Source organism: Populus alba, chromosome 9, assembly GCF_005239225.2.
Source record: "Populus alba chromosome 9, ASM523922v2, whole genome shotgun sequence".
NCBI classification, from domain to species: domain Eukaryota; kingdom Viridiplantae; phylum Streptophyta; class Magnoliopsida; order Malpighiales; family Salicaceae; genus Populus; species Populus alba.
Genome location: NC_133292.1, coordinates 9,434,746 through 9,449,942, shown reverse-complemented (window position 1 = coordinate 9,449,942; position 15,197 = coordinate 9,434,746). Strand labels below are relative to the sequence as shown.

The window sequence follows — 15,197 nt, the reverse complement described above, 5'->3', positions numbered from 1 at the left end:
TGCAGTATATTTTTCCTTTTTTTATTATTAACATCTCATGAATGCTAGAATTGCACAGACAGAATATTCTCCTAATTAAGTATGTTATATTGATCGTTAACATAAATCTTCCTTGTCACAAGCTTTTCTTTGCTTTTTTTTAGTTTTTAATTTAATTTGTAGTTATTGGGCCATATCAAAAATCTCTCCAATACTCCAAGAGTAGTTGCATATGCCTTTTAGTTTCTGAAATTTAGATCTGTCCCTGATTTATTGGAAATATATTAGAAACGGGATTTATTAGCTCACAGTTTTCTTTGTTAAGTGATCAGGGATCGTATAATTAACACCAAAAACAAGAACAAGCTGCTATGACAAGAGCAGCCGGAGTAAAATCAGTTCATGATTTCTGCGCTGTTGATTTTAGTGGCCAGTTTCTAATTAAAAAAAACCCCATACTCTCTCTAGCACTGTGCTTCTTCACGCGAGCCTATATGTAAATATTTGTTCTTGTGGGTTTATGATGAGATAGTATTAAAGGCCAGCTTTTTATTTGTTGGTATAAAGTTCATCAAAAGCAAAGGCATATGAGCATCATAGAAGAGAAGAGATAGCTAGACCAATCAAGCTCTTTATTTATTTTGCATAAACCTCAACAAAGATTACACAACTTCATGGAATCAAGACCAAGAAAAATCAAAACCTGATCATGATGCAAGTTGCTGTCACCATGTACTGGGAAGTTAATTTATTTTTCTTACATAAATGTATAGTTCTGGAATCAAAATATGTAACACACACACACACACACACACACATAACATGACTAGTTGTTGTCACTCTTAAGACCGCATACAACTTTGCTCGCCTTCAATCTTCAATTTGGGTCACAGTCAGTTTGCTCCACAGGCGAGTCACAACGTTTTTTTGGTTTATTCGATCCTGGACTTGAATTAGGGAGGCAATTTTGTTTATCAGCACCGCATGGAGATCCTGAATTGGCGGGGCCAGATCCCGTGTATGGATCTGCAAACATTTATATTGTTAGTCGAAAAAGAAATAAATAAATGCTCTGCGATAACAAGCAGCATCTTAATTTATAGCATAATTAAGTCATGGTCCTAAAATATATGCATGCAAGATGATACACAAACACAGAACACACATATGAGCTGCTTAATTATCTTAAATTAAATAAAAGGAAACAGAAACAGGTTTTTCACCTTTCCCGCCCAGCAATTCTCGAGCAGTGCAAGTGGATGAGGGGGAGAAGAGGATGGTTGCTAAGAGAATGCATATGATCACAAGAAAGGCTTTCATGTTGGAAATATTTGTGTTTATCATTGCCTCTTCGCTGCCACTCTTATTTATAGCCACCATGGATGCATGATCTTAATTAGCAGCTTTGGAAGGGAAGTGACCTTGAAAGTTCACATGGGCACAAGACGAGATTGTTAATTAATTGATCACCGTGTCCACTCCTTTGTATTATTGAATAAGACAACTTTGAAAAGTAGAAGTGCATTTATAATAGCAACAAGTTGTTGTTATATATATATATATATATATATATATATATATATATATATAAGATATTCAGCGAAGAATGAAGCCCAAGACTAGCTGGTCGACTTTGCATGGGGACGACGACTCCATTTTTCATCAAGAAGGTAATTTCTAAGCAAAACATATATAGCACGTGTGTTGTTTTTTTTTTTATTATTATTATTTTTGTTGTGATAACCGAAGTGTATTGTTGCAAAATGTTAGCCATAAAGTGAGTGGCTAATAAAGATTAGGGTAGTTTGAAATCTTAATTCTTGAAATAGCGTTGATTTATGCTTATTTCTTGAAATAAGGTTGTTTTTGCCAGAAAAACAAAACACCAATTTTGCCTCATAAACAGCTTTGAGGATCGCATGAACACGAAAGCTTTTCCATTTACATGTTCAAACTAATTCAATTAAAAATATAACTTAAAAGTTCTCATATGATAGCCATTGGAGGCTTACATGGTCGTTAACTTCAGGACCCGTGGAATTAGTCGAGGTGCGCGCAAGCTGACCCGAACACCTACGTTAAACTAAAAAAAAAAAAAAAAACTTAAAAAGTTCATATTCATAAAAACTGACAAAAAAAAAATGATAAAAATGATCGACAGACCCTTATCAAAACAACATGTTTTATCCTAAATAGAAAATCTCATCGTTGTATTGTACAGAAGAGGTTAGGGATTAGAAAAGAATAGTATGAAATTCTCATTGTTGTGTTGGAGATCCTCTGTTTTGACTGCATGAGCTGGTAAAAGTTTTGGCCTCAGATTCTTTTCTATGTTCCTGTGGTGGTGTGTTCTTGTTAAGGATATACCATGTAAGGATATATATATAATTTTGCAATGATATTTGATAGTTAATATCATATATAAAAAAATAATATTAAGTTCATAAAAATGTTGAATCTTATCACAACTCTCATACATGGTTAAATATGAGTAATCAAAATATAAATCCAATAAAAAAATATTTCAAAAAATAAATTATTCAAGAAAATATACAATATAAAAGAATGAAAAATAATATATATGGATATGTGTAATCATATTCGAATTTCATCTTTGTCCGAGCGGGCACTGTTCCTTTAACTATGCTCTCTTTGTTTTTTTTTTTTTTTTTTTTCAAATGTTTAATTTTAATCTCCATATATATATATATATAAAACTACTAAACTACCGATAAAACAAGTCGTATTTAAACCTGTAAGCCTAAGTACCTAGAAAGAAAACAAGTTAATTAATAGTTTATAAAACCAATGGGCCTTAGTGGTAATAAGTTCCTTGCACCTGCAAAACGGATTCAAATCCTCCTAGAAGTATTTGAGCTTATAAAATAAATAAATAAATAGATAAAAAAGCCTTACGAAAGGAGCCAGCGTAGCCCCTCATCCTTGACTGGAAAATCGGGGCTTCCCAAGCCGACAGCCAACAATACAGTTCTGTCTTGTAAGTCTTGGCATTGCTCTTCTGGACCCTTTTTTACTTGAAACAGGACAACTTGGTCTCAAATGGTTTATTTTAAAACATTCTTTCTTTGGACACTCGTTGGATCCTTCCTGGCTGCGATGGCAACAAGTCAATGAGTCTTTATTAAAGAAGGGGAAGGGTCCGTCGAACATTGAACCTTTGTTAAGCCAGGAGTCGAAGGTGTGGACATTACCGTTAAATAATATATTTATTTTGTTTTATTTATTAAAAATAGAATAATATTTTTAGTGTAACAAGTTTTTTGTATTTATGTCAAAGGAAGAACTTTTAGAGAAATGAATTGAGGAGAATTGTGGTCTTTTTTTCTTTCATATTCCTATTTATTTTTGTGATACTTAAATTATTTTAACATCGTAGTATTTATGTTAAAGGAAGATTTTTTTTGGAGAAATGAAGTAAGGAGAATTCTGGTCTTTTTTTTTCTTTCATGTTTGCATTTATTTTTTATTATAATTAAATTATTTTAAACTTTATATCATAGCTGGTTTTATAAAGCGACATTTAATATTCAATATACTTTTCATGGATTCAACTATTTTGGTATTTTTTTCTTCTGCTATAGGAATTTATTTTTTTGAAGTGATATTTTGTTTTTTCTGTTTATGCAAAATCTAGTATAAATAAGGAATTTTTTGCTTTGCATAAGACAAATATTTAGAATTTAATTTTTTTATCTTCTAGTAAGAGTATTTTTGGTTATTTTTTAGTGTATAAGATTAAGATTAATTTTAATAGATTTATTAAGCAATACAAAACTATATTGGTTGCAAATGGATAATCTCAATCTTGCAAAGCAGATTCGGCTCTTAAAACCCACATCTTTGCTGGTGTGATGCCACAGTACCTTGACATGTAATAAGGTGAAGAAAGAACCTTGACATAAAGCGTATACCTTGAAATTAAATCCCATCTGCTATTATTTTGTCCATAACCCTTATTTTATCATCAAACCTACCACACCAGCAATTTAACCAGTGTTTGTGTTTGGGTACATGGTTCTAATTACTCCTACACTATTAATTTAGAAACTATGAATATTCTATTTCCTATTTAGGTGTATAGCTATAAGCTGCTACACATACTGCTCAAGATACAAAATTAATAATTCCTTGTGTTTTTCTCTTGTAATGTAAATCATAGCATTATCTTTTTTCTTTATTTTAACATCCTTTTTTTTTATACATTTCATGATTCAATCTCCTACAAACATTCGAAAATTACCACCCCCCCTTTCATTTTTTTTCATTAAAATGGAATCTCTTACAAAAAAAAATTAAGAAATTATTTTTTCAGTTTTAATTTGGGTTTCAAAACTAGTTATTTAAAAAGTATGTTTTTTTATCAGAAAATAAATAAACATTATATAAAATTAACATTAACTTTTTCAATGTGGAAGACATGATATTTGACTTCAAGAAACGAACCTGCGGGAATGAACAATTTTTCAGTATATTTTTCCTTTTTTTTTATTAACATCTCATGAATGCTAGAATTGCACAGACAGAATATTCTCCTAGGTATGTTATAATATTGATCGTTAACATAAATCTTCCTTGTCACAAGCTTCTCTTTGCTTTTTTATGTTTTTAATTTAATTTGTAGTTATTGGGCCATATCGAAAATCTCTCCAATACTCCAAGAGTAGTTGCATATGCCTTTTAGTTTTTGAAATTTAGATCACACACACACACACTAATTTTAGAAACGGGATTTATTAGCTCATATATAGTTTTCTTTGGTAAGTCAGGGATCATATTATTAACACCAAAAGGGAAAGCCGATTGGAGAGAAAGATACAAGAACAACCTGCTATGACAAGAGCAGCTTTAGTGGCCAGTTTATAATTAAAAAAAAAAAATCCCATACTCTCTCTAGCACTGTGGTTTTTCACGCGAGCCTATATGTAAATATTTGTACTCATGGGTTTATGATGAGATAGCATTAAAGGCCAGCTTTTTATTTGTTGATATAGAGTTAATCGCGACACTCCAGACAAAAATTAATATTCAGTTCATAATATTAATTTTATTAGTCCTAACATAATACATATATATAAAAGCAAAGGCATATGAGCATCATAGAAGAGAAGATAGCAAGCTCTTTATTTATTTTGCATAAACTCCAACAAAGATTACACAATTTCATGGAATCAAAACCCGATCATGATGCTGGAAGTTAATTTATTTTTCTTACATAAATGTATATAGTTCGACTCGAATGAAAATAGCATACACACACATGACAATATGGCTGGCTGGTGTCACTCTTAAGCACGTATACAACCTTGATTGTCTTCAATCTTCAATGTGGGTCACAATCAGATTGCCTAGCAGAAGATTGACAGCGTTTATTTGGTTTATTTGGTCCTCGATTTGGACTGGGGCGGCAATATCGTTTGCTACTACCGCATGGAGGTTCTGAATTGACGGGGCCAGATCCCCTGTATGGATCTGCAAAATTATATAGATATATCTTAATCAATAATATGTTTTCTACATTTGAGGGTCTAGCACATTGGTCAACAACAAAAGCTTGTCTTTGCGAAGGGTCCTGGTTCGATCCTCAAGAGTACCAGCCTGTCACCCCCGCGGTGCCTTACCTGCCTACTGGGCTTGCAGGATGTTCAGTGGGCCCGGGGAATAGTCGTGGTGCGCGTAAGCTGGCCCGGACACCCCGGGTTACCAAAAAAAAAAAAAAATAATATGTTTTCTAGTCATGATCACAGACTCAAAGTAAAGTGTGGTATCTACCAAAATAATAGTTTCATGGTGAAAATATTGTTCGACGAAAAAGAAATAAATATTGAATGCTATGCGACAACAAATAACTGCTAGCCTCTTAATTAATTCATAGCATTAATTAAGTTATGGTCCTAAAATACTTGCATGCAAGACCATACACAAACACAGAACACACATATGAGCTGCTTAATTATCTTAAATTAAATAAAAGCAAACAGAAACAGGTTTTTCACCTTTCCCGCGCACTAATTGTTGCGCAGTGCAAGTGGATGAGGGAGAGAAGACGATGGTTGCTAAGAGAATGCATATGACCACAAGAAATGCTTTCATGTTTGAAATATTTGTGTTTATCATTGCCTCTTCGCTGCCACTCTTATTTATAGCCGCCATGCATGCATGATCTTAATTAGCGGCTTTGGAAGGGAACTGACCTTGAAAGTTCACATGCATGCGCCCAAGACGAGATTATTGATCACCGCGTCTGCTCCTTTGTATTATTGAATAAGACAACTTTTAAAAGTACAAGTGCATTTATAATAGTAACAAGTTGTTATATATATATATATATATATATTCAGCGAAGTATAAAGCCCATCCATGGTTAAATATAAATCAAAAGGTAGGACATCTATCTAATTATATTTGATAAATTTATTTTATTAAAATAATTTTTTATTCAAATAAATAATAGTAGTAGTAGTAGAAGAAGAAAGAAAGAATTATTGAATTGATTAAATAAAATAATAATAATATAAAAAAAACACCAAGGCTGCATGTTAATTTTGGCAAGTCGTCTCTCTAAAGCCAGGAAAAGAGAAATGTTGTAATTTGAATGTGCAGATATGTTCGTTTTCGAATGGACCTCTTTTTTTTCTTGTACGCTTGTAAGCCAGTGGAGGAATCCAGAAAATGTCTATGCAGCTTCTCGGTTATTGCCATAAGTTGCCCTTAAAGATTTCCATTTTTTTCAAATTGAACTTCCAAACAACATGTAAATTGATTAAAACTGGAATTTCTTAAAAAGCTTCCTTTTGCCAACTGAGATTTTCTTTCACATAAATTCAGTAACCATTAAAAAAGCAAAGGCGCCTGCGTCTAGCTTGTCCAGTCCTTCCAACTTTCCTTTTTTTTTTTTTTTAGGTTTTCTTTATTTGTCTACTTATTTTATTTTTTGAAAATATAAGATGAATTTCTCCTCAAAACAAATTATTATAAAAGAACTCAAGAAAAGGAAATAAAACATGCTTTTTCTGTAAGTAAAGAAGGGAATTTTCTTGGTGAAAATCATTATAAAACCACTAGACTTCCGATTAAAAAACTAGTAAGCCTAAGTAACTAAAAAGAAAACAAGTCAATCAATAATTTATAAAACCAATGGGCCTTTGGTTCAGTGGTAATAAGTTCCTTGCACCTGCAAAACGGATTCAAATCCTCCTAGAAGTAGTTGAGCTTAAAACATAAATAAATAGATAAAAAAAGCCTCCTTACTTGACTTGAAAATCGGGGCTCCTCCAGCCGACAGCCAACAATACAATTCTGTCTTGTATTTAAAGTCTTGGCATTGCTCTTCTGGACCCCTTTTGACTTGAAACTGGACAACTTGGTCTCAAATGGTTTATTTTAAGACATTCTTTCTTTGGACACTCGATGGATCCTTCCTGGCTGCGGTGGCTCCAAGTCATGTCTTTATTAAAGAAGGGGAAGGGTCCGTCGAACATTGAACCTTTGTTAAGCCAGAAGTAGAAGGTGTGGACATTACTGTTATATAATATATTTATTTTGTTTTATTTATTAAGGATAGAATAATATTATTGAATGAATAAAATCACGACTAGACTAATTCTGATGAGATACATAGTTAGATGGATTCCAAAAGAATACTCTCAATATTGCAAAGCAGATTCGGGTATTAGGGGGAAAAACCCATCTCTTTGCTGGTGTGATGCCACAGTACCGCATGTAATAAGGTGAAGAAAGAACTGGACATGTAGCGTATACCTTGAAATTGAAGTCCACCAGCTGTTATTTTGTTCATGACCCTTATTTTATCATCAAACCTACCACACCAGCAATACAAACTCATTTAACCAGTGTTTGTGTTTGGGTACATGGTTCTAATTATTCCTACACTATTAATTTAGAAACTATGAATATTCTATTTCCTATTTAGGTGTACATATAGCTTAATTACGTATAGATAGATAAGCTGATACACATACTGCTCAAGATATAAAATTAGTAATTCCTTGTGTTTTTCTCTTGTAATGCATATCATAGCATCATCTTTTTTCTTTATTTTATCATTTTTTTTTACATTTCCTGATTCAATCTCCTACAACATTCGAAATTACCCCCCCTTTCATTTTTTTAACTTCAAGAAACGAACCCGCGGGAATGAACAATTTTGCAGTATATTTTTCCTTTTTTTATTATTAACATCTCATGAATGCTAGAATTGCACAGACAGAATATTCTCCTAATTAAGTATGTTATATTGATCGTTAACATAAATCTTCCTTGTCACAAGCTTCTCTTTGCTTTTTTTAGTTTTTAATTTAATTTGTAGTTATTGGGCCATACAGAAAATCTCTCCAATACTCCAAGAATAGTTGCATATGCCTTTCAGTTTCTGAAATTTAGATCTGTCCCTGATTTATTGGAAATATATATGTCAACTAATCTTAGAAACGGGATTTATTAGCTCACAGTTTTCTTTGTTAAGTGATCAGGGATCGTATTATTAACACCAAAAACAAGAACAAGCTGCTATGACAAGAGCAGCCGGAGTAAATCTGTTCATGGTTTCTGCGCTGTTGATTTTAGTGGCCAGTTTCTAATTAAAAAAAAATCCCATACTCTCTCTAGCACTGTGCTTCTTCACGCGAGCCTATATGTACATATTTGTTCTTGTGGGTTTATGATGAGATAGCATTAAAGGCCATCTTTTTATTTGTTGATATAAAGTTAATCAAAAGCAAAGGCATCTGAGCATCATAGAAGAGAAGAGATCAAACTCTTTATTTATTTTGCATAAACCTCAACAAAGATTACACAACTTCATGGAATCAAGACCAAGAAAAATCAAAACCTGATCATGATGCAAGTTGCCGTCACCATGTACTGGGAAGTTAATTTATTTTTCTTACATAAATATATAGTTCTGGAATCAAAATATGTAACACACACACACACATATAACAAGACTAGTTGTTGTCCCTCTTAATAGCGCATACAGCTTTGCTCGCCTTCAATCTTCAATTTGGGACACAGTCACCTTGCTCCACAGGCGATCGACAACGTTTTTTTGGTTTAGTCGGTCCTGGCTTTGAACTGGGGTTGCAATCTCGTTTGCTACGACCGCATGGGGGTCCTGAATTGGCGGGGCCAGATCCCGTGTATGGATCTGCAAACATTTATATTGTTCGTCGAAAAAGAAATAAATAAATGCTCTGCAATAACAAGCAGCATCTTAATTTATAGCATAATTAAGTCATGGTCCTAAAATATATGCATGCAAGATGATACACAAACACAGAACACACATATGAGCTGCTTAATTATCTTAAATTAAATAAAAGGAAACAGAAACAGGTTTTTCACCTTTCCCGCCCAGCAATTCTCGAGCAGTGCAAGTGGATGAGGGGGAGAAGAGGATGGTTGCTAAGAGAATGCATATGAACACAAGAAAGGCATTCATGTTGGAAATATTTGTGTTTATCATTGCCTCTTCGCTGCCACTCTTATTTATAGCCACCATGGATGCATGATCTTAATTAGCAGCTTTGGAAGGGAAGTGACCTTGAAAGTTCACATGGGCACAAGACGAGATTGTTAATTGATCACCGTGTCCACTCCTTTGTATTATTGAATAAGACAACTTTGAAAAGTACAAGTGCATTTATAATAGCAACAAGTTGTTAAGTGTGTGTGTGTGTATTCAGGGAAGAATAGAGCCCAAGACTAGCTGGTCGACTTTGCATGTGGATGACGACTCCTTTTTTCATCAAGAAGGTAATTTCTAAGCAAAACATATATAGCACGTGTGTTGTTTTTTTATTTTTTTTTTTATTTTTTTGTTGTGATAACCGAAGTGTATTATTGCAGAATGTTAGCCATAGAGTGAGTGGCTAATAAAGATTAGGGTAGTTTGAAATCTTAATTCTTGAAATAGGGCTGTTCTAAGCTTATTTCTTGAAATATATAAGATTGTTTTTTGCCAGAAAAACAAAACACCAATGTTTCCTCATAAACAGCTTTGAGGATCGCATGAACACGAAAGCTTTTCCATTTACATGTTCAAACTAATTCAATTAAAAATATAACTTGCCTTCGCCGTTGCAGATCGCTGAGGTAGAAAGGGGGCTCGAGTCGTTTTTACTTGGAGACAGATTAGGGGTTTTACCATAATCTTGTTAGTAAACCTAAAACTTTGATTCACTCTTATTATTAACAAAAATTGTGATCCTGTTCACGGAAAAAAAAATAATGTGAAGTTTTAGATTGCTAGGCAATGCTTATATCTTTTTATTACGTCATATAAGCTAATTGACGAGGAAGAAAGAATGCACCGCTGCAAATTAAAGAACATGTATGCCAAATTGATGTGAAGGTTTTCCCCAATATTTTCCGGCTTTATCTACCTGGATAGAATAGACATGGAGTTTTTATGAAGTTTGGATGCGAAAAATTGATTTGGGGCCAACGACACGGGGAGGGAGAAGAGGAAATACACTCCCAAATCTATCTTTGATTTCCTCGTTAAATTAAAATTAGACGTTTTTACAAAAAGACCTCTATATTATTAACAGAAACTAATTGAGGGTTCCCCTCCTCAAAGAGCACTGTTCAATAGTGCTTTATTTATTTATTTTGTTTTTTATTTTTTTTAGGTTTAGTTTTTTGCTTTAATTTTATCTTTTAATGAGTTTTTTTTATCTCAGTTTTATAGCTTAATTAAATTACGAATTTAATGAGTTAACTCAAGTGTTTATATATATATATATATATATATATATATTAATTTCATTATTTAATATTTTGTTAATTTGAAATTAAATTTCATGATTTTTTTTGTTTGTTTTATATAAAGTTATCGTGGTCATATTATCTAAGTCACGAGTTTGATGTGTTCACTTGAGTTATTTTTTGTGCCTTTTATTTAACTATTTTTTTTTAAAAAATTATCCTTTAATAATGGATTAATTAAGAATTGAACTTTATAATTTATTTTGATTTGATTTATGTTGAGTTATCTTAGTCACATAAACTGAATTGCAAGTTTGGTGGGTAAATTCAAGTTAACTCAAGATGTTTGTTTTTTTTTTTAATCTTTTTTTTTATCAATTTTTTTATAATTTTTTTTTATTTAATATTGAGTTGATTGAGATTTAGATTTCATAATTTATTTAGATTTGATTTCAATGTGGTTATCTCGACTTTATTATTCGGGTTGTGAATTCGATAGCTTACTTCAGGTTGACATGGATTGATCCAATATGTTTTTATTGGTTGTTCAGGTTGTTATTAAACCCGTTAAGTTGATTGAGACATATAAGATCACCTCAAACAATTAAAAAAGTTTCTACTAGAAAACATGTTATAAATATTGAGATATTTTTTTCCATTAAAAAATATTAATCTAACTTGTAATATAACATGAATAATAATCTAGTCATTTGCATATAATAAAAAAACACTGAAATTTCATTATAATAATGAATAATTAAATATAAAGTTTTTTTATATTTTGGTTTTTTAAATTTTTTAAAACATATCATTAAAAAAATAAATAAATGCCATAATATTTTTCATAAAATATTTTCTAGGAAGATTGAACGTAGTAAAAAACGAGTGCTTGACCAAGTTTCTACATTTATGCCCGAATAAACCAAACCAGTAACACGCACATGGATTCGGCGGAGACAGCCGCGTTTCCAGGAGGCAACCTCAATCTGCCTTGAGAAAGTAAATAAATAACCATTAAATAAATTTCTTGCATTATAAAATTCTCATTTTTTTAAATTGAACTTCCAAACACCGTGTAAATTGATTAAAACTGGAATTTCTTAAAAGCTTCCTTTTGCCAACTGGGATTTTTTTTCACATAAATTCAAGTAACCATTAAAAGCAAAGGCCCCTGCGTCTAGCTTGTCCAGTCCTTCCAACTTTCCTTTTTTTTTTTTTTAGGTTTTCTTTATTTGTGTACTTTGTTTATTTTTTGAAAATATAAGATGAATTTCTCCTCAAAACAAATTATTATAAAAGAACTCAAGAAAAGGAAACAAAACATGCTTTTTTCTGTAAGTAAAGAAGGGAATTTTCTTGGTGAAAATCATTATAAAACCACTAAACTTCCGATAAAAAAAGTCGTATTTAAACCTGTAAGCAGGGGCGGAACAAGACAAAAAAATTAGAGGGGGCAAAGTTATAAATTAAAAAGGAGCTAAGAAAATATTGCACTTATTTTTATTAAAATTATAAATATTTATAAGGAAATCCTGCCAGCCCCCTCCCTCCGCCACTGCCTGTAAGCCTTAAGTACCTAGAAAGAAAACAAGTTAATTAATAGTTTATAAAACCAATGCGCCTTAGTGGTAATAAGTTCCTTGCACCTGCAAAACGGGTTCAAATCCTCCTAGAAGTATTTGAGCTTATAAAATAAATAAATAAATAGATAAAAAAAGCCTCCTTACGAAAGGAGCCAGTGTAGCCCCTCATCCTTGACTTGAAAATCGGGGCTCCTCCAGCCGACAGCCAACAATTCAATTCTGTCTTGTATTTAAAATCCTGGCATTGCTCTTCTGGACCCTTTTTGACTTGAAACTGGACAACTTGGTCTCAAATGGTTTATTTTAAGACATTCTTTCTTCGGACACTCGGTGGCTCCTTCCTGGCTGCCTTGGCTCCAGGTCAATTCCTTATTAAAGAAGGGGAAGGATCCATCGAACATTGAACCTTTGTTAAGCCAGAAGTAGAAGGTGTGGACCTTGCCATATATCATCACATGTTGCAAAGCAAGTTCCTTCAAGGTTGTCAATGTCGTTTCATTTTATCCGGAATAGCTGAAATATTTCATAATAATTTAAAAAATAAAATAAAATAAAATTATTTTCATTTCATTTTAAATCTTAACCCGTTCTAGATTTTTCAACTAAATTCTATTTAGAATGTTCCGGTTTCATTTCACATGTTCCGTTTCGGTCTTGAAAAGCCATTAAATTAAATTGAACATGATTCAATTTAATTAATTAAACCATCCAAGTATAAAAACTATTTTTCATTACTATTTTCAATAACAATAATATTAAAATAATATTCAAAATTATATTATTATTATTTTCAATAACAATGATATTAAAAAGAAATCCCATACTCTCTCTGGCACTGTGCTTCTTCACGCGAGCCTATATGTAAATATTTGTTCTTGTGGGTTTATGATGAGATAGCATTAAAGGCCATCTTTTTATTTGTTGATATAAAGTTAATCAAAAGCAAAGGCATATGAGCATCATAGAAGAGAAGAGATAGCTAGACCAATCAAGCTCTTTATTTATTTTGCATAAACCTCAACAAAGATTACACAACTTCATGGAATCAAGACCAAGAAAAATCAAAACCTGATCATGATGCAAGTTGCTGTCACCATGTACTGGGAAGTCAATTTATTTTTCTTACATAAATATATAGTTCTGGAATCAAAATATGTAACACACACACACACACACACATAACATGACTAGTTGTTGTCACTCTTAAGAACGCATACAACTTTGCTCGCCTTCAATCTTCAATTTGGGTCACAGTCAGTTTGCTCCACAGGCGAGTCACAGCGTTTTTTTGGTTTATTCGATCCTGGACTTGAATTAGGGAGGCAATTTTGTTTATCAGCACCGCATGGAGATCCTGAATTGGCGGGGCCAGATCCCGTGTATGGATCTGCAAACATTTATATTGTTAGTCGAAAAAGAAATAAATAAATGCTCTGCGATAACAAGCAGCATCTTAATTTATAGCATAATTAAGTCATGGTCCTAAAATATATGCATGCAGGATCATACACAAACATAGAACACACATATGAGCTGCTTAATTATCTTAAATTAAATAAAAGGAAACAGAAACAGGTTTTTCACCTTTCCCGCCCAGCAATTCTCGAGCAGTGCAAGTGGATGAGGGGGAGAAGACGATTGTTGCTAAGAGAATGCATATGATCACAAGAAAGGCTTTCATGTTGGAAATATTTGTGTTTATCATTGCCTCTTCGCTGCCACTCTTATTTATAGCCACCATGCATGCATGATCTTAATTAGCAGCTTTGGAAGGGAAGTGACCTTGAAAGTTCACATGCATGTGCCCAAGACGACATTGTTAATTGATCACCGTGTCCGCTCCTCTGTATTATTGAATAAGACAACTTTGAAAAGTATAAGTGCATTTATAATAGCAACAAGTTGTTAAATATATATATATATTCAGGGAAGAATGAAGCCCAAGACTTGCTGGTCGACTTTGCATGTGGACGACGACTCCATTTTTCATCAAGAAGGTAATTTCTAAGCAAAACATATATAGCACGTGTGTTGTTTTTTATTATTAATTTTTTTGTTGTTGTGATAACCGAAGTGTATTATTGCAAAATGTTAGCCATAGATTGAGTGGCTAATAAAGATTAGGGTAGTTTGAAATCTTAATTCTTGAAATAGGGCTGTTCTAAGCTTATTTCTTGAAATATATAAGATTGTTTTTTGCCAGAAAAACAAAACACCAATTTTGCCTCATAAACAGCTTTGAGGATCGCATGAACACGAAAGCTTTTCCATTTACATGTTCAAACTAATTCAATTAAAAATATAACTTAAAAGTTCATATTCATAAAAACTGACAAAAAAAATGATAAAAATGATCGACAGACCCTTATCAAAACAACATGTTTTATCCTATATAGAAAATCTCATCGTTGTATTGTACAAGAGGTTAGGGATTAGAAAAGAATAGTATGAAATTCTCATTGTTGTGTTGGAGATCCTCTGTTTTGACTGCAGCTGATTAATGTAGAAGTTTTGGCTTCAGATTCTTCTCTATGTTCCTGTGGTGTTGTGTTCTTGTTAAGGACATCCTTTTGCCTTCGCAGTTGCAGATGGGTTTGGTAGAAAGGGGGCTCGAGTCGTTTTTATCCTATATAGAAAATCTATTTTCGATATTGGATTAATTAATATTTAAATTTTATAATTTATTTTAATTTAATTTTTATGTAGTTATTTTAATCTTATTATACGGTCGGGTCGTGAACTCAACAACTTATTTCAGATTAACATGAATAAATTCAATATATTTTTATTAGTTGTTGAGATTGATATTAGACCCGTTAAGTTGGTCAAAACATATGGATTCAACCCCGAACAATTAAAAACTTTTCTATTAGAAAACATCTTAGCAAT

The 15,197-nt window shown here is 32.4% G+C and overlaps 4 long non-coding RNA genes across 4 annotated transcripts; all 4 read right to left on the bottom strand.

The window, feature by feature from the left end:
- Positions 1 to 594: 594 nt before the first annotated feature.
- On the bottom strand, positions 595 to 1,436 carry LOC118058732 (uncharacterized). Its single transcript, XR_004689227.2, has 2 exons — positions 1,203 to 1,436; positions 595 to 1,005 (listed from the first exon to the last, which is right to left on the bottom strand). It is a non-coding gene; the product is annotated as an uncharacterized lncRNA (long non-coding RNA).
- Positions 1,437 to 5,094: 3,658 nt separating this feature from the next.
- Positions 5,095 to 6,198, bottom strand: LOC118058731 (uncharacterized). The gene is made up of 2 exons (XR_004689226.2): positions 5,994 to 6,198; positions 5,095 to 5,469 (listed from the first exon to the last, which is right to left on the bottom strand). It is a non-coding gene; the product is annotated as an uncharacterized lncRNA (long non-coding RNA).
- A 2,558-nt stretch (positions 6,199 to 8,756) lies between these two features.
- LOC118058730 (uncharacterized) lies at positions 8,757 to 9,788 on the bottom strand. The gene is made up of 2 exons (XR_004689225.2): positions 9,361 to 9,788; positions 8,757 to 9,163 (listed from the first exon to the last, which is right to left on the bottom strand). It is a non-coding gene; the product is annotated as an uncharacterized lncRNA (long non-coding RNA).
- Positions 9,789 to 13,288: 3,500 nt separating this feature from the next.
- LOC118058729 (uncharacterized) lies at positions 13,289 to 14,845 on the bottom strand. Its single transcript, XR_004689224.2, has 2 exons — positions 13,893 to 14,845; positions 13,289 to 13,695 (listed from the first exon to the last, which is right to left on the bottom strand). It is a non-coding gene; the product is annotated as an uncharacterized lncRNA (long non-coding RNA).
- Positions 14,846 to 15,197: the final 352 nt, after the last annotated feature.